Source organism: Mirounga angustirostris, unplaced genomic scaffold (genome assembly GCF_029215605.1).
Source record: "Mirounga angustirostris isolate CCGP_5_RB_7025 unplaced genomic scaffold, mMirAng1.0.hap1 SCAF_5, whole genome shotgun sequence".
NCBI classification, from domain to species: Eukaryota; Metazoa; Chordata; class Mammalia; order Carnivora; family Phocidae; genus Mirounga; species Mirounga angustirostris.
The window spans coordinates 85,565,925-85,593,842 of NW_026991713.1; positions in this window are offsets into that span (position 1 = coordinate 85,565,925).

Here is a 27,918-nt window from a genome sequence, read left to right on the forward strand (position 1 = left end):
TCCATATCCCCTCCAACACTCATTTCTTGTGTTTTTTATTTTAGCCATTCCAACATGTGTGAGGTGATATCTCATTGTAGTTTTGATTTGCATTTCCCTGATGATGAGCAATGTTGAGCATCTTTTCATGGGTCTGTTGGCCATCTGTATCTTCTTTGGAGAAATACCTTCTCCCTCTGTTCATGTCTTCTACCCACAGAAATCTCCACTCTTAAACTTTTGGGTACATGAAGTATTTAAATAAAAATGCAATTTTTCAGGTTTTCCAAAGTCCCCTAAAAGAGCTCTGAAGAAATGGTATACATGGCAAGTGTTTACTGGCATGTTTTAAAAATCCAGAGTATGGATTCTGCCCATGAAGGATAGACCCAAACGCCACAACAGATGTTGTTTGATGGCAGGAATGGGGAAAGTGGAATGGGAGAGAGCAATCTCTCACTGTTTAATTATTAATAACGCAACCACACCATCCCCTCACCACCAGAGATACATGCTGGAAATAAGAGTGTGGGAAGCGTGGAGAAAGGCAGGGAAAAGGGGACAAAACTACTTTCCACAAATTAATTAGCCCCAATGCAGAAGAAACAATTCCTGGAATAATGACCTGGGAAACTTCGCTTCAGGCCCAAACCTGTCACTACGTAGCTGAGCAATTATCACTTAATTTCTCCCATTTGCCATTTCTTCATCTATAAAAGGAAGAGGTGAAACAAGATGATGTATAAGCTCAGGGATTCCAAGTGCTCCCAGTCTGATTGAATTATGATATCTCCTACTGTGTCCTGTTGGGTTCTCTAATTTTGTAGTGAGAGAGGTGAAATGTTTCCACTTGGGACAGGAGGTAGTCATTGTTTATTTTCATGTCTACCGTAGCAACATTCAAACATGCTGGGATCACAGAAATGTCTGGCTCTCTCCCCAGTGTCCTGTTGCTGGCATGCTTTCCAAAGAGCAGACTTGAAACAAGAAAGTACAAAGTCATGGGGAATTCCTACATCTTTCTTAAGATAATGCATCACTATCAGGATTCAGCTTTGGCCTATGTTAGTATTTTTGTTAATGGCACCAATTTTTCCCACAGGTTTTTGTGTTAGAATTCATAAGTGATTACCCCCCGGTGACATTCATTACATTTTATTGAAGGTTTATACTCTTAAAACTTTGAACATTATTCTATTTCAGAGGGCAAATGTGCCAACAGAAGAGTTAAAACTGGACAGCTAACCAAAGCCCAAATATTTTAAATGGGAGTTATTTTCTATCCATTTCCAAACAATACTTCAAAAAGCAACTTTTAGTGGGCTGAACTGCAGTTTGCAACATTAGAATGACATCAAGGAGCTTGAGATTTAGGCTGGCAGCGATGACAATCTCCAGTGACTTAGAGGATGCAAAATGTTGCAGACCTGTGGATACGAAACTCCTGACAAAATTATCTAGGATCTTGCACTATCAAAATTACTCACACATGCCACAAATACGTGTAAAAAAAAAAAAACCAAAAAGTTGGCACTGTTCCTGCTTGGAAAACAAGTTTACAAGATAGGATCAGGATCTCAGGAACTGAAGCAACCATCATATTGTGGACAAGTTAAGTAGAATGGTTCTAGCTTATTCAGTAGCCACTACACAGGAGGGCTCACGGTCCATCCACAGCTGTCCTCACAAACTCCTGCCCTATCTTTGGGCTGGAGTTGACAGAGGTGGGAGAGGAGGGGTATAAGACAGGAGGTTTAACATAAACTTTTGGCTACAGATATGTATGGATCCAGAGGAGAGAGGAAAGAACCCCCGATTATCTTTATCCTGACTCTGCTATAACAAATGTGCCCCATGAAATTCTACCAGTTTTTACCAGAAAAAGAAGGAAAGATATATTTCAGCTGGTAGCAGGGTCTGTTTAATATTTTCTTTACCATTTTCATTTGTGTTTTCACAAAACTAAATTTTACCACCCAGCACACCTGCTAAAAATAAATGTATGGTTTAATAATAAGCTTACTTTTAACTATATATCATTCTGATTTCTATAAATCCAGTCCTAAACAACCCTGATTTTAAATTAAAAGAAAAGTTTACTCTCCTTTTATGCAATTTCTAAAAATAGTTTGCTTAGCTAAATATGTAGGTCCTGCAGAATTGGCTAGATTTATGAAACATTCTTTAATAAACTAAACAATGTCTATATAAAAAGCAGATGCAATACCTTTGTAATTCAATTTTATAGTTTAAAAATATTCTACATGGAAGTGCCAAATTCTGCCCTGCAGAGACACAGGGCTCCCAGTGACGTCAATAAGAGCCATGTATCCACAAAGGAGGGCAAACTATGCCCTGAGCACTTAAATTTAGTAATCCATTAGGCGCAGCGAGGAAGAAAAAGATCAGTTCAAATACCATCTCATCAGCATTTAAATCCGATGATGCTAAATGCTGTTGGAGGCCCCTTGAAACCCACAAAGCTTATAGATGCAGAAGAAACACAGAAGCAGAACAGTCACTTTTCATACGACTGACCAATTTTTTAATTTGCAATCTTACATACATTGCTTCTGAGACCATCTTTTACCATCTTAAGGTAGCTGGAGTCTGATTTCCTGAAATGAAATGTCGAACTTGTAGTTGTATAAGCAAGGAAAAGCTCTTCCTTAAATGAAGAGAAAGAGGATTTATACGTGAGCTAATGACTGTTTTGATGTATGCCTGTATTCACATGAGTAGGATAAGAAGACAACAGCAAGACAGAAAGGCTAAGGGATGCAAGATCAGGGCGATGCTTCCAGGTTAACTACACACTGTCAAAATAAAATGAGGCTGCACTTCTGTACTAAGTGTAAAAATACCTTAAAGAGCTAAAGGTATCACAGAAAACTAGAGTCGTAGGAGAAACATCATGTTGATATAGTCTTCAAATTCAAATATGCTTTCATGTTTCCTTGTCAAAGTCTGTCATTAATGGAATTTTCCACACAGGAGAGTTAATGCCTTGACTGCTCCATAAATTTTAGACATCACAGAGACAATAACAGGCTTTTAATGTTAAAGCAAGACTAAAGTTTACCCCTAATAAGTCTTCATTCTTTCTAGTCTCTTCCTCTTTTGCTCACTTTTACTTCCTGCTGCCAGAACAATCTGAGTGAAGAAGTGGTTCCCAGTTTAAACAATTCTACTGTCTCTCCATTAACCAAAGGGCAAGTCCAAATGCCCTAACCTGACAATCAAGGTTCTCTTTAACCTGACCCCACTTTCCTGTAACCAACTGGAACTATTCACTGTCCCCTCATAATGGCCCCCACACTTTCCCACTTCTGTGCCTTTGCCATTTTGCTCTGCCAACAAGCCCATCTCCAGAGGTCCCCACCTACGTATCTTTCAAGATGGGATCCACAAAGCACCCCCAAAATGCCACCCAAACACTCCCCATAGCGGTTAGCTTGTACTCCCCTTACTTCAGTGAGTGACCTCCATTCAGTTTTAGTTAATTATGTGTGATTTATTTATTAGCCTATAAACACCTTAAGGGCAGGCTGCATATTTAGTTCATATTTTTATCATAAAATACCTAAACCCTCAGTAGCATTGCAAGAGCTAAAGATATTTGCTGACAACTAAAAAGATTAGTATACAATGTTATAATTATTGGTTGAGGAAACGACCATTATAGTCAGTCAAAATACAGTAAAATGCTGGCTCCGTCTCAAGAGTGGTCAGAAAGCCAAGAAGGGCTATAAAATGTTCTGGCGCAAGTGGCTTCCAGTCTGGCAACATCTACCAGTGGGAATTTCCTCCCTGGGACCATGCCTTAAAAATGTGATGCTATTACTTGTTACCTTATTGCTAGAGAAAGAGAAAGAGCGAGGTAGCTGAGGAGCCTTTCTTGATGTCACGATCCAAAACTCAATCCATCTGCACACTGTGCTGCTCATACCGCCTTGAGAAGCAAGGGGTTTTATAACAGACGGACTCACAACAATGCATACAGGAAAGCTCTCCCAGCACTTCTCTGACAGAAGCAAGGCCATGAAGTAGTGTCCTATCTCTTGTCTCATCTCAGTTCCCTAGGCAACTGAAGAGCAGAGACTTCTGGGGGGAGGGGGGGACCAAGTTGAAAAGATAAGGAATAGGGGCACCTGGGTGGCTCAGTCGGCTAAGTGTCCAACTCTTGATTTCAGCTCAGGTCATGATCTCAGGGTTGTGGGATGAGCCCTGCATTGGGCTGCCTGTTCAGCACGGAGTCTGCTGCGCATGTGCTCTCTCTCTCTCTCTCATAAATAAATAAATAAATAAATAAATAAATAAATAAATAAATAAATAAATAAATAAATAAATAAAATCTATCTTAAAAAAAAAAGTACTATATGGCTGCAAATTAGGCTGAAGGAAGGAAACACTTTTTAGGGAATATAATCGGTTGTGCGGCTACGGGAGAGCCCCTAACCATTTCCAGCTGTGTGGAAACCTGCTCAGCTGATTCACCTGGGGCATTTAGGGAGCAGGCAGAGGCTGAGTCCACCCCCAGGATTCCTCATTTAGTGAAACTGGCCTGGACATTGGGCATCTGTGTTTTTAACAAGCACCCGAGACAAAGAGTCAAGTTCCAGTTTAAAAGCTGTTTTCCTTTTTAAATTTCATTACCTCCATGTAGGGAAACTATGTCATTATGTCCACAACTTAAAATGACTAATCACTGCTATTAGGTTCATCAAAGTAAGGCAACTGGAATCAACATCAGATATATAGAGGAAGAGAATATTTTACTAAGTATCTTATTGCTTAATCATCATAATATGAAGCAGAATTTGCAGGGGCGGGGCCACCTATACAAATGACAAGGAGTGTTTGCCAATTAAAAGCAAAACCACTCTTTGCATTTTGGTATCAACTTCTTTGGTCATTAAACAACAGAATTTCATTATTGTAATCAACAATTTTGTTTCAAAAAGACACCGTTTCAAGTAGGTAAAGTAAGACATAGATATGTCAGCTGCCCTGGGGTGCTTGATGCACAAGGTTGCATTCCCTTTGCAGGAAGGCCTAGGTAAGAAGGCACATCTAAGGCTTACTTTCTTCTGGAAATCCTTATTTTTTTTTTCTTTCTCCTCCTCCTCTCCAATTATTTATTTCACTTCCTTTACTATCAGAAGCAACAATTGGGTCTCACATTTGGAGGATGGCCTGAGAATAAGGATCCACTCTGAAGTAAACATTTTAATATAATCCAATGTATCCGAAATCCCTGAGTTTCAAAAAACTTGGCTATAAATAAGCTATTTCCCTCATACGGTATTTAGTCTTTCCTGCTGCATGTTTTCTGTTTTCACATTAATAAAAAAAAAATGAAAAAATGGAAGAAAACATGGTGAAAGTTATTCTTTGTTAAAAACTTACACAAGCGCATATTTCAGGTGTTAATGATAAGGTTCCTGGGATGCCTGGATGGCTCAGTCAGCTAAGTGTCTGCCTTCAGCTCAGGCCATGATCCCATGGTCCTGAGATCAATCCTCGCATCAGGCTCCTGGCTCAGCGGGGGAGTCAGCTTCTCCCTCTCTCTCTCCCCCTGCTTGTGCTCTCTTGATCTCTCTGTCAAATAAATAAATAAATAAATAAACAAACAAACAAACAGTTCCTGTTTTGTCTCATTTTTTCTTTTAACTATTTTCTCTCTCCTTTTTATCAGATTAGAATTTTGTTGCAGATCTAGTTTGGAAAATCTTTCCCTTTCCCAACCATCACCCATTTTGCTTTATTCCATAACTCAACGTATTTTAAAATTTACTTGAAAAGGACATTCTTCTCCACTTGGCTGTGTTATATGGAGACCACAGTGAGCCTACCAGAGTAAAAATAATAAGCAAAAAGCAGTAATAATGGGAACTGAGAGAGAAGCTAACCATACTCTTGCTTCAGCAAAAGTAACCAAATTTCTCCTCCCTCTGTCTAAGTGAAGGTCATCTAACTATTAAAGGATATAGGGTATCATAAGTAAAAAACAGAAATAAGGACAAAAGAAAGACCAAAGAAACAAACTATCACTCAGGAAATACCAATTCAAATACAAGTTTTGTGATTCTGAGTCTTTTCAATATCAGGTTCAGTTTCTCAACAATTTTTAGCCATATGACCGCTTTTTGAATAAGCTGCCCAGTGGCCCAGTATGAAGTCAAGTACTGATTCTTTTAATTTTTTTTTAGTATAGTCGACACACAACGTTACAATAGTTTCAGGTGTACAACATAGTGATTCAACTTTTCCCTATGTTATGCTATGCCCACAAGTGTAGCCAAGTGCTACTTTAGAATGGAGCTCACCGGGCACCTGGGTGGCTCAGTTGGTTAAGCGACTGCCTTCGGCTCAGGTCATGATCCTGGAGTCTCGGGATCGAGTCCCGCATCGGGCTCCCTGCTCAGCAGGGAGTCTGCTTCTCCCTCTGACCTTCCTCCTTCTCATGCTCTCTATCTCTCATTCTCTCTCTCTCAAATAAATAAATAAAATCTTAAAAAAAAAATTTTAGAATGGAGCTCACCAAGTCAACTCCAAAAGTACTCATGTGGCAAAAATCCTTCTTTTATTCCCTTTCTGATTATTAACTCTTCCTGAATCAAGATCCAAAATGACAAGGTTGGGATAACAAGACAAACTCAGCTTGTAAGTCAAAAAAAGAAGCCAGAACGGAAAATCATCTAAAATGAGCTCCTGGGGACGCCTGGGTGGTTCAATCAGTTAAGTATCTGCCTTCAGCTCAGGTCATGTTCCCAGGGTCCTGGGATCAAGTCCCACATCGGGCTCCCTGCTCAGCAGGGAGCCTGCTTCTCCCTCTGCCTGCTGGTCCCCCTGCTTGTACTCTCTCTCTCTATATCTGACAAATAAATAAAATTTAAAAAAAAAAACTTAAAAAAAATAAAATGAGCTCCTAATCTTGACTGCAACGAATCTCTTAAGAGTGGTTGTTATCAAGTCTACTCAAAATAAAAAATCTGAAAAAAGCCTCCGTTGTACTCCCAATGGTAGGGGAAAGTTGGTGCTCTGTAATAGTATATTTTCCTTACGTAAAATTTACCACTATTTGGTTGTTTGAATGGTATAGCTTAGTACAATAAAGATGTAAAACAGATATTAGAAGCAAATCATAGAAATTGCTCATCACTAAAGTTGGAGAACTTAGAAGCTACTTAATCCAATTTTTCACAAAATGCAAAATCCCCAGGCTCTCTGTGATGGGAAGAGGTTGACAACCTATAAATCTGAAATTATTACTTAGTACACAGAAAAATAGCACTAATACATTATAAAAACCCAAAATATTTCCTACCAAGTTCACTCCTTGAATCTAAAAATCTAAGAGAGGTGAGAGAGAGAGAAAGAATTGGGAGAAAGTTATTTGTTAAAAACAAAAACCTTTAGGCTGCTTGGTCCCTCTGGCTGAAATCCCTTCTTTTTGCCCACATATTTGCCCATATATTTTGTGTTCCTTTTTTCACACTCTGCAAATCTTGTGACATAAGACTGCTTTGCTTATGTTTCTATCTCTCCCCTTAGATGATGAGTTTCCCTAGGGCAGAAGACAGGAGTCAGGGAGTGTTTATCTTTGAATTCTTGTTGCTTAGAACATTATTGTGCTGGGCATCTAATTGCATACCCGACACTAGTAGTAGTAGTAGTAAAAGTAACACGATTTACGAGGTACCCAATAAGCACTAAGTACTCTGCTCACACAAATGTTAAAATAGTATCTCTGTTAATGACAATAATCCTGCAAAGTAGATTTTATTGAAACACATTTTACAGATGAAGGAACAAGCGGGAAAAGAGTAAGTAATTGGCCTAGCATCACACAGGTTTTAAGTGGTGGATTTTTAATTTTAACCCAGATAAAAATAATCAATGCAATATACTTTCCACTATACCAGTTAGCAGGTGTACCAAATAAAAATCTGTTGAGTTAAAATGAACATAAACAGTAAAATAATATGGATATAACATTAAAATGATATGTAATACAGCACATGAATAATTATAGAACAAGTAACATAACTATACAAAACTGGCAAACTTATCTACTTTTTCTGCAAAATGAGGATTATAAATATGATGACAGCTGACCTGGAAAATCCCAAGGACATATAAAAGTATAAAGAATAATGTTCAAAAAGAAAACCTTCAATCTTACTACAAGACATTGTTAATATTTTGGTAAACATTACTTTAATCGTTTTTATATACATATACATAAACACTCTTTTCACACACATGAAATCATACAGTCCTGTGTATAACCTACACTTTCATTCAATAATGTGGATTAGAGGTGTTTCTATACCACTGAATCTACAGTGTAATTATTAATACCCATATAGGATTCTAATCAAAGTTATTTAGTCTACTTCCTATTAATAGATACTAATCTTCACTCATCTCTTTTTATAATCAATTTCTAAAAATTTAATTTATTTTAAATTCTGGGAAAAATGAACATTATTAAAATGAGAGCACATGACTACAATAAATAATGTATTTATTCAAGATGTATATGCAGTACTGTAGGAGGGTTCACTGTTTCTCTTAAAAAAAAAAATCTATGACTATACATTGGCCCTTTTCCACCTCACATATAAACATAACCTTTAGGAAAGAATTATTCATATAAAATAAAGAGAAAATCACCAACTGAAAATGGCCAAAGTGGCAGGCCTTTAGACCAGGTGTTTTACACAAAAAAAGATTTATCTTCTATGAGTTGCTCCCACCCTATGCCTGGTTTTTACCTGCTCACATAGACTTGAAGAGTAAGAACATGAAGGTCAACTCCAAAACTGTTCAATATTTTGCATTTACCTGTCCCTCAATGCTTGTACCTAAAATATTCTAAAAAACATGTGAACATTCATGTAACTGTACATGCCTAGTACAGTGACTTTTACCTGGAAGAATTCAATAAATCTGGGGGGTGGAAATCAGGTAAAATAAATCAGCTAAAATGAACTACTGGGCAGAAATTAAGAAAACAATTCCATTTACGGTAGTATCAAAAAAATAAAATACTTAGGGATAAATTTAACTGAGATGAAAGATCTGTACACTGAAAACCATAAAACACTAATGAGAGAAATTGAAAAAGACACAAATAAAGGGAAAGATATTCTATGCTTACAGATTAGTAAAATTAATATTGTTTAAGTGTCCATACTACCCAGAGCCATCAACAGATTCAATGTAATCCCGACCAAAAATTTCAATGACATTTTCCACAGTAATAGAAAAAACAGTACTAAAATGTATATAGAACCACAAAATAGCCAAAGCAATCTTAAGAAAGAAGAATGCAGCTGGGAGCATCACAGGTCTCGATTTAAAACCATATTACAAAGCTATAGTAATCAAAACAGTATGGTATTGGCATAAAAACAGACACAGAGATCAATGGAACAGAGTAGAGAGCCCAGAAGTAAGCCCATGGATATATAGCCAATCTTTTGTAAAAGCATCAACAATACACAATAGGGAATGGATGGTCTCTTCAATAAATGGTGCTGGGAAAACTGGATATCCACATGCAAAAGAATGAAACTAGATCCCTATCTTTCACCACACACAAAATCAACTCAATGGATTCAAGACTTAAACATAAGACCTAAAATTATAAAACTCATAGAGGAAGACATAGGATAAGATCCTTGCCATTGGTTTTGGCGACGATATATGTGTACATAATGGAATATTATTAAGCCTTAAAAAGAAAGAAAAGAAAATCCTGCCCTTTGTGACAACACAGATGAACCCAAAGGGCATTATGCTAAGCAAAATAAACCAGGTGAAGACAAACATTGCACAGTATCACTTATATGTAGAATCTTAAAAAAGTTTTCTTTTTTTTTTTTAAGATTTATTTATTTATTTGACAGAGAGAGAGACAGCGAGAGCAGGAACACAAGCAGGGGGAGTGGGAGAGGGAGAAGCAGACTTCCCGCAGAGCAGGGAGCCGGATGTGGGACTCGATCCCAGGACCCTGGGATCATGACCTGAGCCGAAGGCAGACGCTTAACGACTGAGCCACCCAGGCGCCCTTAAAAAAGTTTTCTTAAACAAAAATAAGGCAAGGGGCGCCTGGGTGGCTCAATTGGTTAACCAACCAACTCTTGATTTTGGTACAGGTCATGATCTCAGGGTCGTGAATTCCTGTAGAATTCCTGTACACTCTTGCCAATTACTAAGAATCCCAATGACCTTTTGTTTATATGGGTTATATTTATCAATATTTATCATATTAGATATAAAACAGAAATTTTCAAAGCTTGTTTTTATTTTTTTAAAAGATTTTATTTATTTATTTATTTGAGAGAGAGCACACGAGTCAGGGGGAAAGGGGGCAGAGGAAGAGGGAGAAGCAGACTCCCTGATGAGATAATGACCTGAACCGAAGGCAGACAGGCAGACCCTTAACCAACTGAGCCATGCAGGTATCCCTCAAAGCTTATTTTTAATTCATCCAAAAATAACAATAAGCCATCTACATGTTAACAAAAATTAAATATTTTATGAAAAATAACTATTCTCTAAAACAAAGAAAAATCAGTGAAAAAATTAGCATTGTTTTACATTTTTGAAGACCTCTTTAAGTGACTTAATAGAATTAAGGAATCTCATATCTGGTTCTGCATTTCATCCCTTGCTATATTGCTTAGGTTGAAGCAGATGAAGAAAATCAGGCAACACACAGTAAGGAATATGTTCATAGACTTTCCAGATTACATAACAAAACTCATCAAGTGGTAGCTTTTTAAAGGTTAGTTGTAATGTAGAACCTGAAAATTTATGAAGTTTACATGCTCCACTGGTCTGTCTTGCACTCTGAATGGGTTTTTTTTCACCCAAGCATGCTTTTGTAATGTGTATAGGTCCTTTGGAAAATAAATGATTCCACAAGTTCAGCATATCTTCCTTATGATGACACACTTTATTATAAAATATTAAAAATTCACATTCGTAAATATCACCATCAATGTTATCAATAAAGTCTTTAAGTATTGGGAACTGATCAAGCTCATGACATCGATATATATTTTGCAAAATTATAATTTTATCATTGGCAACAGACTCTCAGTTTATCTCCCTGGAATGAAAGGCTCACTTTGTTCATTTTTGAGAAAATATCTGCCAAATACTCAAATCTGAACAAATAATCATGGTTTATCAGTCAAGTAATGATGGTGTTTCACAGAAGAAAAAAAAGCACTTAATTCAGCTTGCAAATCAAACAATTTCACAAGTGCTTTTCTCCTAGACAAGAAGTCCACAAATTATGACCAAGAACACCAAATCCAGCTTTACATCTGTTGTAGGAAATAAAGTCTTGTTGGAATCCAGCCTTACTCATTCATTTACATACTGTCTATGACCACTTTCAGGCCATGGTGGCAGGGTTGAGTAAATTGCAAGATTTTATGCGTAAAGCTGAAAATTTACTATCTGGCCCTATACAGAAAAAGTTTGCCAACTCTTTAGACAACCATCAGAACTTTGGTATGTAATTGAACTGTTTTATACATACTGCCCACGTCATCAAATAGAAAATTTTAAACATGCATAATCCGGAGTCAGCTTTAATAAATCAGTTTTTCTCACCTCATTATGGACTTCTTAAGTGTATGGACTTCTTAAGTGTATGGCAGTGAGGAATACAGTGATAGTGAGTAGTCTGGCACCACTGCCTTGATTCATACTAAGGTACCAGCAATTTCACCCACAATTGCTTTTACATCATTGGTGCAAATAGCAATTCAGTGAGAAAAAAGTAATACCTTAGTATTATCATGAGAATAGTTTTAGCTTCACAGACCCTCTGAAAGGATCTCAGGGACCCCCATGGGTCTGTGGACCATAGTTTGAAAACCATTTTGATGGGCAAACAGGTCAATGGACAGAATAGAAATTTAAGAAATATACGCACACATATATGTCCAATTGATTTTCAATAGTCACCAGGACAATCAATGCAGGGGAAAAAAAAAAAAAAGTTTTTCAACAAATGAAGTTGGAATAGTCAAATAAATAAGTGTAAAAAAGGGATCCTTGACCCTACCTCATCCCATACACAAATAATTAATTTGAGACAGATCATACACCTAAATACTGAAGCTGAAACTATAAACTTCCAGGAGAAGAGAATTGCTTCATGATCTTAGGCTAGGGGGAGGTTTTTTTTAAAGAAAGCACAGGAAGAGCTAACTGTAAAAGAATTATTAACCTGTCTGTTCTGTGAAGATGTGCACTCCATGGCTTTCCTTTCCATGTAATATGATCAGACATCATATTACACCACCACAAAAATTAACATGGACCAAACGGGTAACCTCAGTGTGTCAGCAACTTCTGCTAAATTGCCAGCAAGAGGAGAACGCCAATCCTCTCCACTGTCACCACCTTACCACATGCTTGCATGCCGGGGGTGAGTCAGATCTGAAGTCCCTACCCCCTTACATTTAAAGACAGGCAACTGCAATGTCATCATTAAAGCTTAGTCCAGAATCTCTACTTCTAGTTTTGGGAAGATCGTTTTCAAGAGTAGACAAATTGCTTAGCCTGCTACATGATGACAGTGATGCATGTGAAGAAGTAATTTTGAGAGAGGAGATATGAGGTCACTGGGGAGGATGCTGTAGATAAAATTACCACCAGAAGTATCTTACCGGGCACTAACAGCTACAGATATAAAGCACTCACGTTCGGTTCCATCTCCCGCATTGACGCCAGCGGCACTGCGAACTAAGCACAGATGCACGCCACACGAGCAGGTGCAAGGATGATTTCAGGAGCTGTGCGATGGCTGTTTGCAAACAGTGGTGGGCCCATCCCACACTGGAATTGTACATCTGTTATATATCTAGCATTTCATTATGGAAAATCTTTGCATCGTTTAACCCCTTTGGTGGTGCATTCGTTTAGCTGAGCTAAATATTTCATGAATATTCATTAGTGTACCTTATTTACATAGTCCCTAAGCTGCTAGACACTGCAGCCAATAATGAAACCGGAACTCTGTATTAAACATTACTCATGTACAACCACAGGACCATGACAATTGACGGTCATCATGACCCTAAAGTAGCACATGATTTTGAAGTCCATTCTATATCAAAGGAAATAAATTCATCTCCAAATTAAATCTCAACTGAAAATTAAATGCTAATGAGCTACCATGTCTGGTCTGTTAAGATAGCAAAGATTGAGAGAAATGATGAAGGTATGGAGAAGGTATGGGCCCCCCAAATACTGTTTAAGGAAATATAAACTAGTACAAACTTTCTAGGGAACAGTTTTTTACCATGTTAAAAGCCTTATACAAATAATTCTAGCTAATACTTATGGGGTGTTTATTATGAGTCATATAAATTCTAAGTGTTCTGATAAACTAATCCTAAAAATATCTCTATGAAATATTATTATTAGCTCCATTTTAAAGATGAAAACACTGAGTCTCAGAAAGATTAATTCACCTGAACAAAGTCACACAGCAGGTTCAAATTCCAGAACATGAATTTGAACACAGAAATCAGTTTTCAAGAGTCCATGCACCTAATAGCCACATTATATTGCATTGTATTGCATCTCAAAATGTGCAGACCTTCAAACTCCAATTCCTCTCCTTGAGATTTATTCTAAGAAAACTAAAAAAGGTATGTACCAAAATGTACCTACAGGGATGTTTATTATAGCATTTTCAATAATGAAAAATGTGTAAATGATCTAAATACTTCATTGTAAAGATTATGGCATATCTGTGTGGCAAGCTGCTATAAAACCATTTTTTAAATGTTAATTTTAATAAAATAGAAAATTATTATGCATAGTAAGATCTTGTGCTGACTTCTGTTTGTGCTTCTCCACATTTTCCCACCCTCACCCTGTGCCCCAAGAGGCTACCACCCATACCCCATATCACCTGGGCTCCCTTCAAGACTGGATTCCAGCTGGGTTCTGTCAAAAGCAGCACTCACGGAAGACCAGAATCAACTGGGATGTCTATTTCCTTCCCTACATTAGGTTAAGTTTTCAGTTACTATTCCTTCAAATAAATTTTCTACTCCTTTCTCTCTCTCTTTCTTTTTCTGAGACTCCTATAATGTGAATGTTCACTTGTTGTCCCAGACATCTCTTAATCTATCCTATTTTTTATTCTTTTCTCTTTTTGCTGTTCAGCTTGTGTGCTTTCCATTACTGTCTTCCAGATCACTGACCCATTCTTCTGCATCCTCTAATCTACTGTTGATTCCCTCTAGTGTGTGTGTTTTTAATTTTTATTTATTTATTTGACAGAGAGAGACACAGCGAAAGAGGGAACACAAGCAGGGGGAGAGGGAGAGGGAGAAGCAGACTCCCCGCTGAGCAGGGAGCCCGATGTGGGGCTCGATCCCAGGACCCTGGGATCATGACCTGAGCCGAAGGCAGATGCTTAACGACTGAGCCACCCAGGCGTCCCCCTCTAGTGTGTTTTTTATTTCAGTTACTGTATTCTTCAACTTTTATTGGTTCTTTTTAATTTTTTCTATCTCTTTATTGAAGGTTTCACTGAGATATTCCTCTCTTTTCTCCAGCCCAGTGAGTATCTTTACAGGCATTACTTTTAATTCTTCATCAGGCATACTGTTTATCTCAGTTTTCTTTTGGTTCTTTTTCTGAGATTTTTTTTCTTATTCTTTCTTTTGAGGCCTATCCCTCTGTCTCTCCATTTTGCTGGGATTTCTGTGTTTGTTCCTGTGGTTAGGAAGAACAGCTACCTCTCCCAAACTTGAAGGAGTGGTCTTGTGAATGGTGTCTCCTATGTGTGTGATTGATGACTTTTGCTGGCTGGCTGGAGCTGTGGCTATATATGCTAGTTACCCTTATAAAGTGTGTCTTTCTACAGAAAGAAGAAAATAATAATAGAAAAAAGAGAAAAAAGAAAAGAAAAAAGCAGAAGAGAAAAAAGAAAAAGAAGAGAAAAAACAAAAACAAGAAGAATAAAAATTAAAACAAGACAACATGGTGCCTGGGTGGCTTAGTCAGTTGAGCATCTGGCTCTTGGTTTGGGCTCAGGTCATGATCTCATGGGTCCTGGGATCAAGCCCCACTTCGGGCTCTGAACTCAGAGGGGAGTTTGCTTGAGATTCGCTCCCTCTGCCTCTCCCCTCCCCCACTCACGCACTCTCTCCCTCTCTCTAAAATAAATAAATCTTTTTTTAAAAAAGGACAAATTTTTAGAAATTAAGAAATATTTTTTTATTTTAATTAAAAATTTTTAATTAAACTAAACTGTGGCTTATTTTCTGTGCCCCAGTACCACATAGGCTGTGGTGGGCTTGTGGACCCTGGGCTCACTGAAGTCACAAGCTCACTGTGAGTCAGACCCTGTTCCAGTCTGGCCTTTTAAGGTGAAGAGGGAGAGAGCATTCCCCATAGCTCCTCAGCCCTTTTAAACTGTGGCTTTTTGTGTGTGTGTCCCAATGCCACCAGGGCTGGTATGGGCTTGTGGACCCTGAGCTTGCTGAGGTCACAAGTTCCCTGTGAGGACCAGACCTGCCAGTTATGGTGTCCAGACCCTGCTCTAGCCTGGACAGGCACATGTAAAAGAATGAACCTGGACCACTTTCTGATACCATACACAAAAATAAACTCAAATGGATTAAAGACCTAAATGTAAGACCTGAAACCATAAAAATCCTAGAAGAGAGGACAAGCAGTAATTTCTCTGACATGGGCCATAGCAACATTTTTCTACATACGTCTCCTGAGGCAAGGGAAACAAAAGCAAAAATAAACTATTGGGACTACATTAAAATAAAAAGCTTTTGCACAGCAAAGGAAACGATGAACAAAATGAAAAGTCAACCTACTGAATGGGAGAACATATGTGCAAATGACATATCTGTTAAGGGATTAGTATCCAAAATTAGTATCTAAAATTAATATCCAAAATGTACACACCTGAACATAAAAACAAAAACCAAACAATCTGATTTAAAAATGGATAGAAGATCTGAATAGACATTTTTGCAAAGAAGACATACAGATGGCCAACAGACATGTGAAAAGATGCTCAACATCACTCATCATCAGGGAAATGCAAATTAAAACCATAATGAGATATCACCTTACACCAGTCAGAATGACTAGTATCAAAATGACAAGAAACAAGTGTTGGCAAGGATGTGGAGAAAAAGGAACTCTTGTGTAGTGTTGATGAGAATGTAAATTGATATCACCACTATGGAAAATAGTATGGAGGTTCCTCAAAAAATTAAAAATAGAACTACTATATGATCCAATTATTCCACTACTGGATATTTACCACAGAAAACAAAAACACTAACTCAAAAAGATATATGCACCCCTATGTTTATTGCAGCCAAACATATGGCCAAGATATGGAAAAACCTAAGTGTCCATCAATAGAGGAATGGTTAAGAAAAATGCGATACACACACATGGAATATTACATAGCCTTAAGGATGGACATTTGAGACAACATGGATGGATCTAAGGGGTATTATGCTAAGTGAATTAAATCAGACTGAGAAAGACAAATACCATATGATTTCACTCCTAAGTGGAATCTGAAACAACAAATGAATACATGAAAAGCAGAACCAGACCTATAAATACAAAGAACAAACTGATGGTTGCCAAAGGGGATGGTGAGGGGTTGTGCAAAATGGGTATAATGGGGTGGGAGATACAGGCTTCTAGTTACGGACTTAATAAGTCACAGGAGTAAGTGGTACAGCATAAGGAATACATTCAATGCTGTTGTAATAACGATGAAAGGGGACAGATGGTGGCTATGCTTGTGGTGAACACAGCATAATATATTAACTTGTCAAATCACTAAGTTGTACACCTGAAACTAATGTAACATTGTATCAACTATACCCAAATAAAAAAAAATTTTTTTGAATAAAGTGGGAATCATACAAAAACAAAACAAAACAAAAGACTAGAATGGAGGAGAGAAAAAAGAGATGGAGTTGAGAGTTTTTCCTCCATTACGGTCCTGTGCTTGCAGCAGTAGCTACAGCCCTCCTGGACTATGGCTGCTGGTAAGAAGCCCCTTCCAGCTAGCTTTCACTGGGCTCCAGTAACATTATTTTTTTCCCAGACTCTCAGGCTAGGGAGCTAAACAGACTACCAGTGTCAGTTTCCTAGTGGCTCAACCTCCCTTGTTGGCAACCGAAGCCTTTCCCACACTTACATAAATCATGCCTTCATTGAGGTCTCTTCAGTAAAGCCATCTCAGTAGAATTCTGTTGCCAACAGAGACCCTAACTGTAAGGGAATGGAATGGGGAATCTATCTTAGCTTAGAAAAAGTCTGATAGAATATACAAGAAAATGCTGCCAGTGTTTACCTTTGGGTGGTGACATTATGAGTTATTTATTTTAATCTTTATTTATAGACATTGAGGAAAGAGAAGACTTTATTACATCATGATTCAAAAACTTACTGCATTAAAAATAATGGACAAATCACCTAATGTCACGTAGTTATTTATAAAGTAAAAATAACAATGTCTATCACTTCAGGTTTTTATGGATATTAAATAAGATACAGTCCATGTAAAGTGGTAAGTGTATAATAGGTGTTCCTATGATTTTTTTTTCAACAATTTCCTAATACATGATTATTAGTGGGGTAAAACTGCACAACATATGATAAAAGCACATATCAAAAAATGCTGGGGGTGCCTAGATGGCTCAGTCAGTTAAGCATCTGCCTTCGCCTCAGTTCATGATCCGAGGCTCCCAGGATCGAACCCCACGTTAGGCTCCCCGCTCAGCCGGGAGCCCTGCCTCTCCCTCTGCCGCTCCCCCTGTTTGTGCTCTTTCCTCTCTGTCAAATAAATAAAATCTTTCTTTAAAAATGCTGAAAATTATCAAGGGCCATATATATATGTATATTTTGGAATTGTACAGTGGAAGAAAACAACTTCCACACATAGTAAATAGTGATCTGAAATATTTTTGGTAATTTTTTGAAATGGGTATACATCTATTCGTTAAATTATCACACAGAATTTAGTTTTAAACAGGGCATCTGGGTGGCTCAGTCATTAAGTTTCTGCCTTCAGCTCAGGTTAGGGTCCTGGGATGGAGCCCCGCATCGGACTCCTTGCTCCACAGGAAGCCAGCTTCTCCCTGTCCCGCTCCCCCTGCTTGTGTTCCCTCTCTCGCTGTCTCTCTCTCTGTCAAAATAAATAAATAAAATCTTTAAAAAAAAAAAAAAAGGAATATAGTTTTAAGGGGCACCTGGGTGGCTCGGCTCAGTCAGGTGGGCATCTGCCTTCAGCTCAGGTCATTATCCCAGGATCCTGGGATCAAGCCCAGCATCGGGCTCCCTGCTCAGCGGAGAGTCTGCTTCTCCCTTTCCCTCTGCTACCCCCCCCCGCCTGTACTTACTCTCTCTGTGTCAAATAAACAAATAAAATCTTCAAAAAATTATTTTAAAAAAGAATATAGGTTTAAAATGAAAGGAACAGAAAGCCATTCTTGGTTTGCATAGATAGCCAAGAACGAACTCTATGCAGAAGTAAACAGAATTTCCCACAAACTAATACATTCTTGATGGATATTAGCTTGTAAGACAGTCACATGAAGGTGAAAAGCACATTCCAGTGCATCTGAGAAGCAAAATCCCTCTTTTGACAATAAATAAAATTTTAATTTCACTTTGGATCTGTTCACAGTCAAACTTGAGAGCCGTTCCATCTTGGTGGTCCTATAGCTCATGCCTGACTCAGGGTATTCATTCCAACACTCTCCCTCCCACCCTAATCAATGCTGGGTGACTTAAAGATTGGCATCCCTCAACCCAAAAAGGCTGTTTAAATTGTAACTTTTTCCACTGCTCTCCCCAAAAATGACTGACTAAATAAAATAATCAAAAAATTTCATAATAAAAACAAATAAAATTAATGAGAATTCCTCCAAGCTGGAGGTTTGAAAGGAGCCAATACCACTGAAATGTCTGAAGCCAGACAGGGCCTGAGGAGTTCACAAGTTCATTCATTATGGGGAACTGAAGGAAATGTGGTCAGACCTGCTGTCAGTTTAAAGAATATCACTGAAGCTTTACAAAAATGATGTATGTTCCCATTCAAACATACCAAAAGCTATTGAACTTAATTTCCTTTTTAAACATGTACTTTGCTATCCCCAGTTGCTGATGGGTGAGGAAATGCTTCAACCCACAGGGCATTTTTGGTTCACTGACAAATGTATTCACAAGCAGCAGATTGTTCCCAAGAAACATGTTTTTATGTGTAAGATTTCAAATAGACCGCCATTTCAAATGTCTGGCCTCTCTTTATTCATTTTCTTATTCAGGAATCCAGACATCTCCCCATCCTGCCATCTCCTTCCTCATCCTATGTCAATTTTGTGCAGCTCTAACATCCTCTATGATTATTATCTTGGTCATCAAAATCAAATTATATTATCGCTCTCCTTGAATCTTTTCACATGTGTGCCTTGGTTTTTGCAGCCCTTTTTGGTCTAACATTGTGCAACTGATTTGTTATACTGGCTTGAATTTCCTCTGTAATATCAACCAAACTCAGCGCCACAGCAGGACACCCAGCTTCAGCACCCAAGACCTTCACACTTCACTTAATTTACTGTCATGGGAACTTCTCATCCAAAAAACAAAAGTCAAGTTGCTTCTGGGCTGGTTCTAAATAAATCTACCAGAGAAAAATAAAAATCAGCTTCCACTCTTATATCTGGCCATTAGCAAAGACTAAATACTTCAGAGTTCCCAGGGTAAGATGGGGAGACTGATTTGCACTGTTATTTTCCTGTATTTTTTTTTTTCTGGCTTAGAACCAGTGGAAGCCAGGTAATTTAATGTGGAAAATTCCCATTCATACCAAAGCATATCCTATGAACCTCTATGCATATTTAAAGATACAAATACAATGTTTGTGTGCATCACAACATCTTCATTACAAACTACCAGGGAACCAGTGGTTCAATGGCTTATAAGTAACTAAATGTTGATTGGATGGAACCATTCTTCCCTAATTATCTTTTAACGTGCTTCAGAGACTATCAGAATAAAGAAGTTATAGGATGGAATATGAATATAATTTGATGACTTCTAATTATTGTTGTCATGACTGACTGTTTTTCCTCCACTTGTCTAAGCTGATTCACAACGAGTTCCTGTTCCTTCTAAACTGCATACAGTAAATATGGCGCATACTCTAGCAAGAGGCCAGGCACATGGCAACCAACTGTAGGTACAAAGAACTCTAGCCCTGGAAAAAAAAGAAATAAAGGACACGGTTACTCGTGCTCAAGAAGAATTTCTCTTTCTAAAAGTTGTAAGCTGTAAAATACAAATTTAGCTTTCTTTGATTCCTGATGGAAAAGTAAATAGTTAAATGCCAAGGCACACTGACAAAAGGATTACTTTTTGACCATCAGCCTTCCCTCCCCATAATGCTAGGTTGCATTAAGCCAAAGAGAAATATTGACTCTCTGATGCCAATTCACATCTTCCCTTGTGTGATATTTGCTTAGACCATGCTCACATCCTGCCACCATCACCTCTCCCTCTCAACTGTCTAATCAGGTTTTAAATGACTTGGGATAGTGTAATATCACAGATAGAAGGTGCTCACATATTGACTCAGTGAATGAATGAATGAGCTGACTGCAAATTATTAAATATAGGAAAATTAAGGTAGATACTATCAAACACTTCGCAGAAGCAATCCAAGTAACTCAATTCTGATATAAACACTGCCACTCAGTCTTTCACACTCAATTCTTAGTTATTAAAACACAGGGCTTGCCCTCTTGCTCACTCTCTCTTTCTCCCTCCCTCTCTCTCTCTTTCTCTGTGCAATGGTTTGGAAACTCTAGAGAAAGTTTAGGAATATCTGGTACACTCTGATTATTTTCTGGTTTTCTATGTGGTATGTCTACATTTGTTGCTACTGCTTTTGCAGTACATTATTCTAAGGACTAAATCGACCATTAAGAAAAAAAAAAGAAGACTCAAGGTGTTTGCTGCCTTTAGTATTTCTACTTCCATATGATACTATATAGTCATCATTATTCCCTGGAAGATACCACCCACTCAGACTTTAGACTCCTGTAGTGCAGCTAAGTAAGTGAATACATAAGACAGTCAGAAACTCTTATTCCAAAAGCATTCATTCAAAAAGCTTCCTGTTGTGCCATGTATTATTAAAGTTCTGGTTTTAACTTCAGACTGCATTAAAAATCATCTAGAAACCCTAAAGTTTTTTTTTTAATCTCTCTTATCACATAGGCAAATATCATATACAGAGCTAGTTGGTACCTAAAAACACAACTATAAAGAGTGGGAACACACTTCAAAAAGCAGGTTTATTCAAGCACTGAAAATTATGTGCTCCTATTCTCACGTCTTTCCTACTAGGGTGCTACAAAGACTAGGCTGTTATTCTATACCCAGGAAAATACATTTTTCATTAAAATACATGACAATTATTAGCATGAAAGAATTATAACACAAAAGAAAGTGGTGGTAAATGGAGTAAAGTGTGCTATAATTCCAGGACTGTTTTGGAAGAAATACACTAATTTAAAGTCTCTAAAAGTTAAAGGTACATTTGGTAAACTAGGATTTGAAAATAAACAATATAAATAAATTTTTAACAACCCATGAGTCAAAGAAGAAACAATATAAAACAAAGTATTTTTAACTAAATGATAAGAGAAATGAGATATTAAAATTTGTGGGGTACAGCTTAAGGCAATTTCCAGAAAACAGCCTATAAGATAATTTAAAAAAAAAAGAAAAGCACGAATTATCAATATGAAGAATAAAAAAAGGAGACATCACTACAGACTTGACATGTTATAAAGATAAACTATAAGGGAACATTATGAATTATGCAATAAATTTGAAAATCTGGATAAAATGGGAAAATTTCTTGAAAATTACAACTTATCAAAACTAACACAAGACAAAGTGGAAATTCTGAATATTCCCAAATATATTAAATACATTTAATCTATAATTTACATAGTCCCAAAGAAAACTCCAGGTTCAGATAAATTTACCAAGAAATTCTTCCAAATATTTAACCAAGATAACACAAATCTTGCACAGACTTTTCCAGAGAACAGAAACTTTATTTCATGAAGGCATCATGACCTTGACACAAAAACATGACAATGGCTGGGGTGCCTGGGTGGTTCAGTCAGTTAAGTGTCTGCCTTCGGCTCAGGTCATGATCCTGGGGTCCTGGGGTTGAGCCCCACATCCCAAGCAGGGAGCCTGCTTCTCCCTCTCCCTCTGCTCCCCTGCTCCTGCTCTCTCACTCACTCTATCTCAAATAAATAAAATCTTAAAAAAAAATGACAATGGCATAATAAGAAAGGAAAATTATAGACCAATCTCACTCATAAATACAGATGTAAAAATTCTAAGGAACACTGAAAATTCAGAAACAGACCCACACATATGTGGTCAGAAGATTTACATTAAAGGTGCCCCTGCAGTGCAGTGGGGAAAAGACCAACATTTCAACAAATAAAGACAGATATTGATTTTTTTTTTAACCACCACGGGAGCAGAAGGTAAGCCAGGCCCTACGGCCTACAAACCCTACCCATTGCCATGGCAAACTGTCCTTTAGCAAACAGTATTGTGACCAGGGTCCCTGAGAATCTCTCTCAACGTCAGACCCAGCCCAGGTGTCACCTGGACAAACAGCCTTGTTTCCAAAGCCACAAGGATTGGATGGGAGACTAAAGGCTGTTGTTCTCAGGAAGCCAGGCCATGTTGCTAGGGTATCAATCTTCCCACCAATGATCTCCTGGGGCTCTAAACTCTGTGATAGAGATCTGGCCTCACCAGGATTGTTACTAGAACACAGTTCCCACAGTAACCACAGTTCTGCAGCCTCACAGGGTTAGCAAGAATATCAACTGAATATTCATATGGAAAAAATAAACCTTCAGCCCTACCTCACAACAAACACAAAAATCATTTTTTGGGGTGTCTGGGTGGCTCAGTCAGTTAAGCATCCAACTCTTGATTTCAGTTGAGGTCATGATCTCAGGGCAATGAGATCGAGCCCCATGTTGGGCTCCACACTGGGTGTGGAAACTGCTTAAGATTCTCTCTTCCCCTCTCCCTCAGCCCTTCTCTCCTTCCCCTCTCTCTAAAAAAAAAAAAAAAGAAAAAAGCATTTTTAGACAGATTATAAACTAAATGCAAAATATTAAACAATAAAGCCTCTAGAAGATAACCTAGAAGAATACTTTATATTTTGCAAGTAGGCAAAGTTTTTTTTAAATAGGAAACAATAAGCACTAACCATAAAGTAGATTTGAAAAACTGAAATACATTAAAATTAGAACTTCCAACTATCTCAAGACATCATAAATAAGGAAAAAGGCAAGCCACAGAGCAGGAAAAGGTATTTACAATATATACATCTGTCAAAGGATTTATGTGTATAATACAAAAGAACATACATAAATCAATTAAAAGAAGGAAAGACCAGTTTTGTATTTTTTTTTTTTAATGAGCGAAATACTAGCAGGTCTCTTTACAAAAAGGATATCCAAGTACCCAGTTAGTATATGAAAAGATGTTATACCTCATCAGGAAAAAGCAAGTTAAACTGAAAAGATACTACTACACATATAATAAGAGTTAAAATTTTAAAAATCCAGCAATATCAAAAGTTGAGAATGTGGGGCAACTGGAATTCTCATACACTGATGTATGATGGGAATTTTAATTAGGATGATTATTGTGAAAAACATTTTAGTAGTATATATATATAAAAAAAACCCCACACATTTTATGGTCCAGCAACCCCATGCCTAACAAAAAATGTATACATATGTTCACCAAAAGATGTGTACAAGAATGTTCCTAGCAACACTATTTGTAATGATCTAAAACAGGAAATAAGCTAAATAAGAGATAAGTAAATTATATATTCATACAATGGAATACCACAGAGTAGGAATTGACAACCATTTTCTGTAAAGGAGCAGATAATAAATGTTTTAGACCTTGCAGGCCATATATGTTCTCTGTTACATATTTATATATGTATAAAATACATACATATATATATATTTTACAATCCTTGAAAAATAGCAACATCACTCTTAGCTCAGAAACTGTATAAAATAGATAGTGGGCTGGATTTAGCCTGTGGGCAATTCTTTGCCAATCCATGGCCTGGAGCAATATAACAAATTATGTGCTTACATGGATGAATGTTGTAAGTGAAACACTGAGCAAAAGACAACAGACACAAAAGAAAACATACTCTATGATATCACTTACATAAAGTTTGAAAACAAGCCAAACACATCTACAGTGTTGAAAGTCTGAATAGTGTGGTGGGCACTGAAGGGGGCTCCTGGAGTACAGGAAATAGTCTCTTATCTTAGTCTGAATAGTGTTTACACTGTCCAAATAGCGCTCACTTCACAAAAATTCATAGACCTAAATAAGGTCTGGGCACTTTAGTATATTTTTGCCTACTTCAATAAAAATTTACAAAAAAACGTAACAATTGTCTTTGCTATGAGACTTCTCAGACCACTGGATACACTATCGGCCATTCTAAAGTTCCCAGAAGAGTGTGAAAAATACAGCATTTCCCGAACTAATGTAACCAAAGAATGTTTTCTCCTAGAACACCTCTCTCAAAACTCATATGACTCTTGGGGCACCTGGGTGGCACAGTCAGTTGAGCATCTGACTCAATTTCGGCTCAGGTCACGATCTCAGGGTTGTGAGATCAAGCCCAGTGTCAGGTTCTGCACTGGGCGTGGAGTCTGCTTGAAATTCTCCCTCTCCCTGCGCCCCTCCTCCTGCACTCGTACTCTTTCTCTCTAAAATAAATAAATCTTTAAAAAAAAAAAAAAGAAAGCTTATACGACCCTTTGAGAAAAAGGGAGAAAATGGAGTGGAACACAAGGTGTGTGAAAGTGTACAGGACACAATTAAAATGAAATAACAGGCGAAGGAAGATCACAGAAGACTGCAAGGCCATGTCTCCAAATGGCATGTCTAGTTTCAACTTTTATCTCATGGGCAACTGTGAGAGATTTTGAGTGAGAGAGGAACAAAATCAGATCCACAGGCTTAGAAGAGAATAGTGGCAGTCAAGTGAGGAGATACTAGACAGGGGAACAGGTGCTAGAGAGGAACAGAGGGAACTGTAGGTCCTGTAGTCACCCTGACATGCAGTGGGAAAGGCTTAATCTGAGCAATGACAACACAAATAAGCAGGTTCAAGAACAAGTAAACGTGTTGATTGGTCAATAAGTCACTGGGGATAAACACACTTGTCATATTTTTAAGCAGAAATTATCAGCAAATATAAGGTGAAAGATGCAGCACAGAAGTTCTACAGAGTTCTTAGAGAGGGTGCACCGGTTGGAAAGGGGCTCTTGGGGGTTTGTCTTACAATCACACTCGCATAGCAATGACCAATTTTTATTTATGTGAATTTCTATTTGGGATGGCTTGACCTGATACCCACAGAGCAAAAACTGTATTTTTACTTAGAACATAGGCTTATTTGGAGGTGGTTGGGGAAGGGCCTAATGAAGATTCAGGGGAAGTCAGAATCTCCCCACCTGAGCACCCCCTTGCCTCGGTATTTAACTTGCAACGGGGCACCTGGCTGGCTCAGTCAGTAGAGCATGAGACTCTTGATCTCAGGGTTGTAAATTTGAGCCCCACTTTGGGTGTAGAGATTACTTAAAATTAATTGATTGATTAATTTGCATCATTTTAATAACATAATACTTTTGTGAAATCTAATAGTTTTATATGCTTTGCTATCTGCCACCAAAGTGTCAAAGATAATAGTGACCATATGTAAATGTTTTGACACTAAATGGCTCTATTTGAAAAAATAAACACAAGAAAAGCAGGTGAATACACAATGAATTAATCAGGACAATCTGTTATTGAACTTCATTTACATCTATGTTTTCTACAGGAGATGTTACCATATGGTTTGTGCTAAACTGAATAATGGTCTCCCAAATAGATGCACGTCCCAATCTCAGGCACCCATGAATGTTATTTTGTATAGCTGAAGGGACTTTGCAGATGCAATCAAGGTAAGCATTTTAAAATGAAGATTATCCTGGATTATCTGGGTGGGTCCAATGCAGTCAAAATGGTCCTTACAAGAGGAACACAGAAGTGAGAGTCCAGGAAGGTGACATGATGACAGAAGCAGAGACTGGGGTAACATACTTTGGACAAGGAGAATACAGACAACCAACAGAAGCCGGCAAACAAAAGGGAATGCTTTCCTTCCCTAGAGCATCCAGAAAGAACAGCCCTGTTGAAACCTTGACTTAAACCCAGTGAAATTTCTGGGCTTCTGACCTCCAAAAGGAGGTCATCTGTGTTGTCTTCAGCCATTAAATTTGTGGTGATTCTTTACTGCAACACTAGGAAACTAATGCATCATCCCAGTGACATGTTTTTCAAACCTGGTGTACATCACGATCATCTGGGCAGTCTGTTAAAGATACAGACCCCTGGATCCCATTCCTAGAAATTCTGTGATGAGACAGAACTCAAAACTTTTTAAGAAGCTTTTAGGGTGATCACTGTGCTGCAAACCAGAGTGTAAATCAGAAGAAGAGAGACTGGGGGAAATTCTGAATTCGCTTCCTAGGGTTGCCATACCAAACTATCACAAACTTGAAGTCTTTAAAAAAAAAAAAAAGATAGAGAGATTTTATTTATTTATTTGAGAGAGAGAGGGCATGAGCAGGGGGGAGAGGGAGAAGCAGCCTCCCTGGCTGAGCAGAGAGCCCAACGCAGGACTCGATCCCAGGACCCCGGGATCATGACCCGAGCCAAAGGCAGACGCTTAACCGACTGAGCCACCCAGGCACCCCACAAACTTGAAGTCTTAAAACAATAAAAATGTATTCTTTCACAGTTCAGGAAATCAGAAGTCCAAAACCAGTTTCACTGAGCCAGAATCAGTGTATCCACAGGGCTGCATTTGCTGTGGAAGCTCTGAGAGACAATCTGTTTCCTGCCTCTTTCAGGTTTCTGGTAGCTGCCGGCATTCCTCCACTCACGGCCACGTCGCTCCAATCTCAGCCTCCTCCTCCGTGGTCACACAGCCTCCTCTGCCGCGTGCATCAAATCTCTGCTTCTCTCATACAAAGACACTGGTGATTGAAATTAGGACCCACCTGGACAATCATCTCATCTCATGACCTTTAGTTTAATCACCTTTGCAAAATTCCCTTTTCCTTATAGAGTAACACTTAGCAGGTTCCTAGAATTAGAACCTGGTATCTCTGGATGGCCATGAATCAGCCTCTTACATTGCCTTAGTGCCCTTCGAGGTAATTTAGGGATGAAGACAATAGAGCCAAAGCAGACTTTCCAAAAAGACTAAAATCATTTTATATTCAAATCCCCTTTTGACCCTTCACAAATTACAATTATGCTATTAAAAAACAACCATTCTCACTGGAGTACTCTGATGATTAATGAGGTTGTGATAGGCAGGGAATCTGGGGATTAAAGGAAGAAATAGGTCCCTAGGATTCAGTAGCATTTTTATTATGAGGTTATATGCCCCTTTAAAAAACTGGCTTCTCACAAGGGTGCTTCCGACCATAAAAGTATTGCCAACAAAGGAATCTTTATGAAAAGTTTCTTTCACAGAGGAATTACCTACATGTGACCACACAAACAGATTACAAGAAATGTTTGTTGGGGAGTTATTTTTATGCAAAAGCATATTTCAAATTTAAATAAATCCAAGATTCCTTGGCCTGCATTTTCACTCTAAGCAATGAAGAAATTGAGACTTCCTGGTTTACTGACAAAAGCAGTCTTGTCCTGTTTGGCTTTTTAAGGCACTTCAGGTAA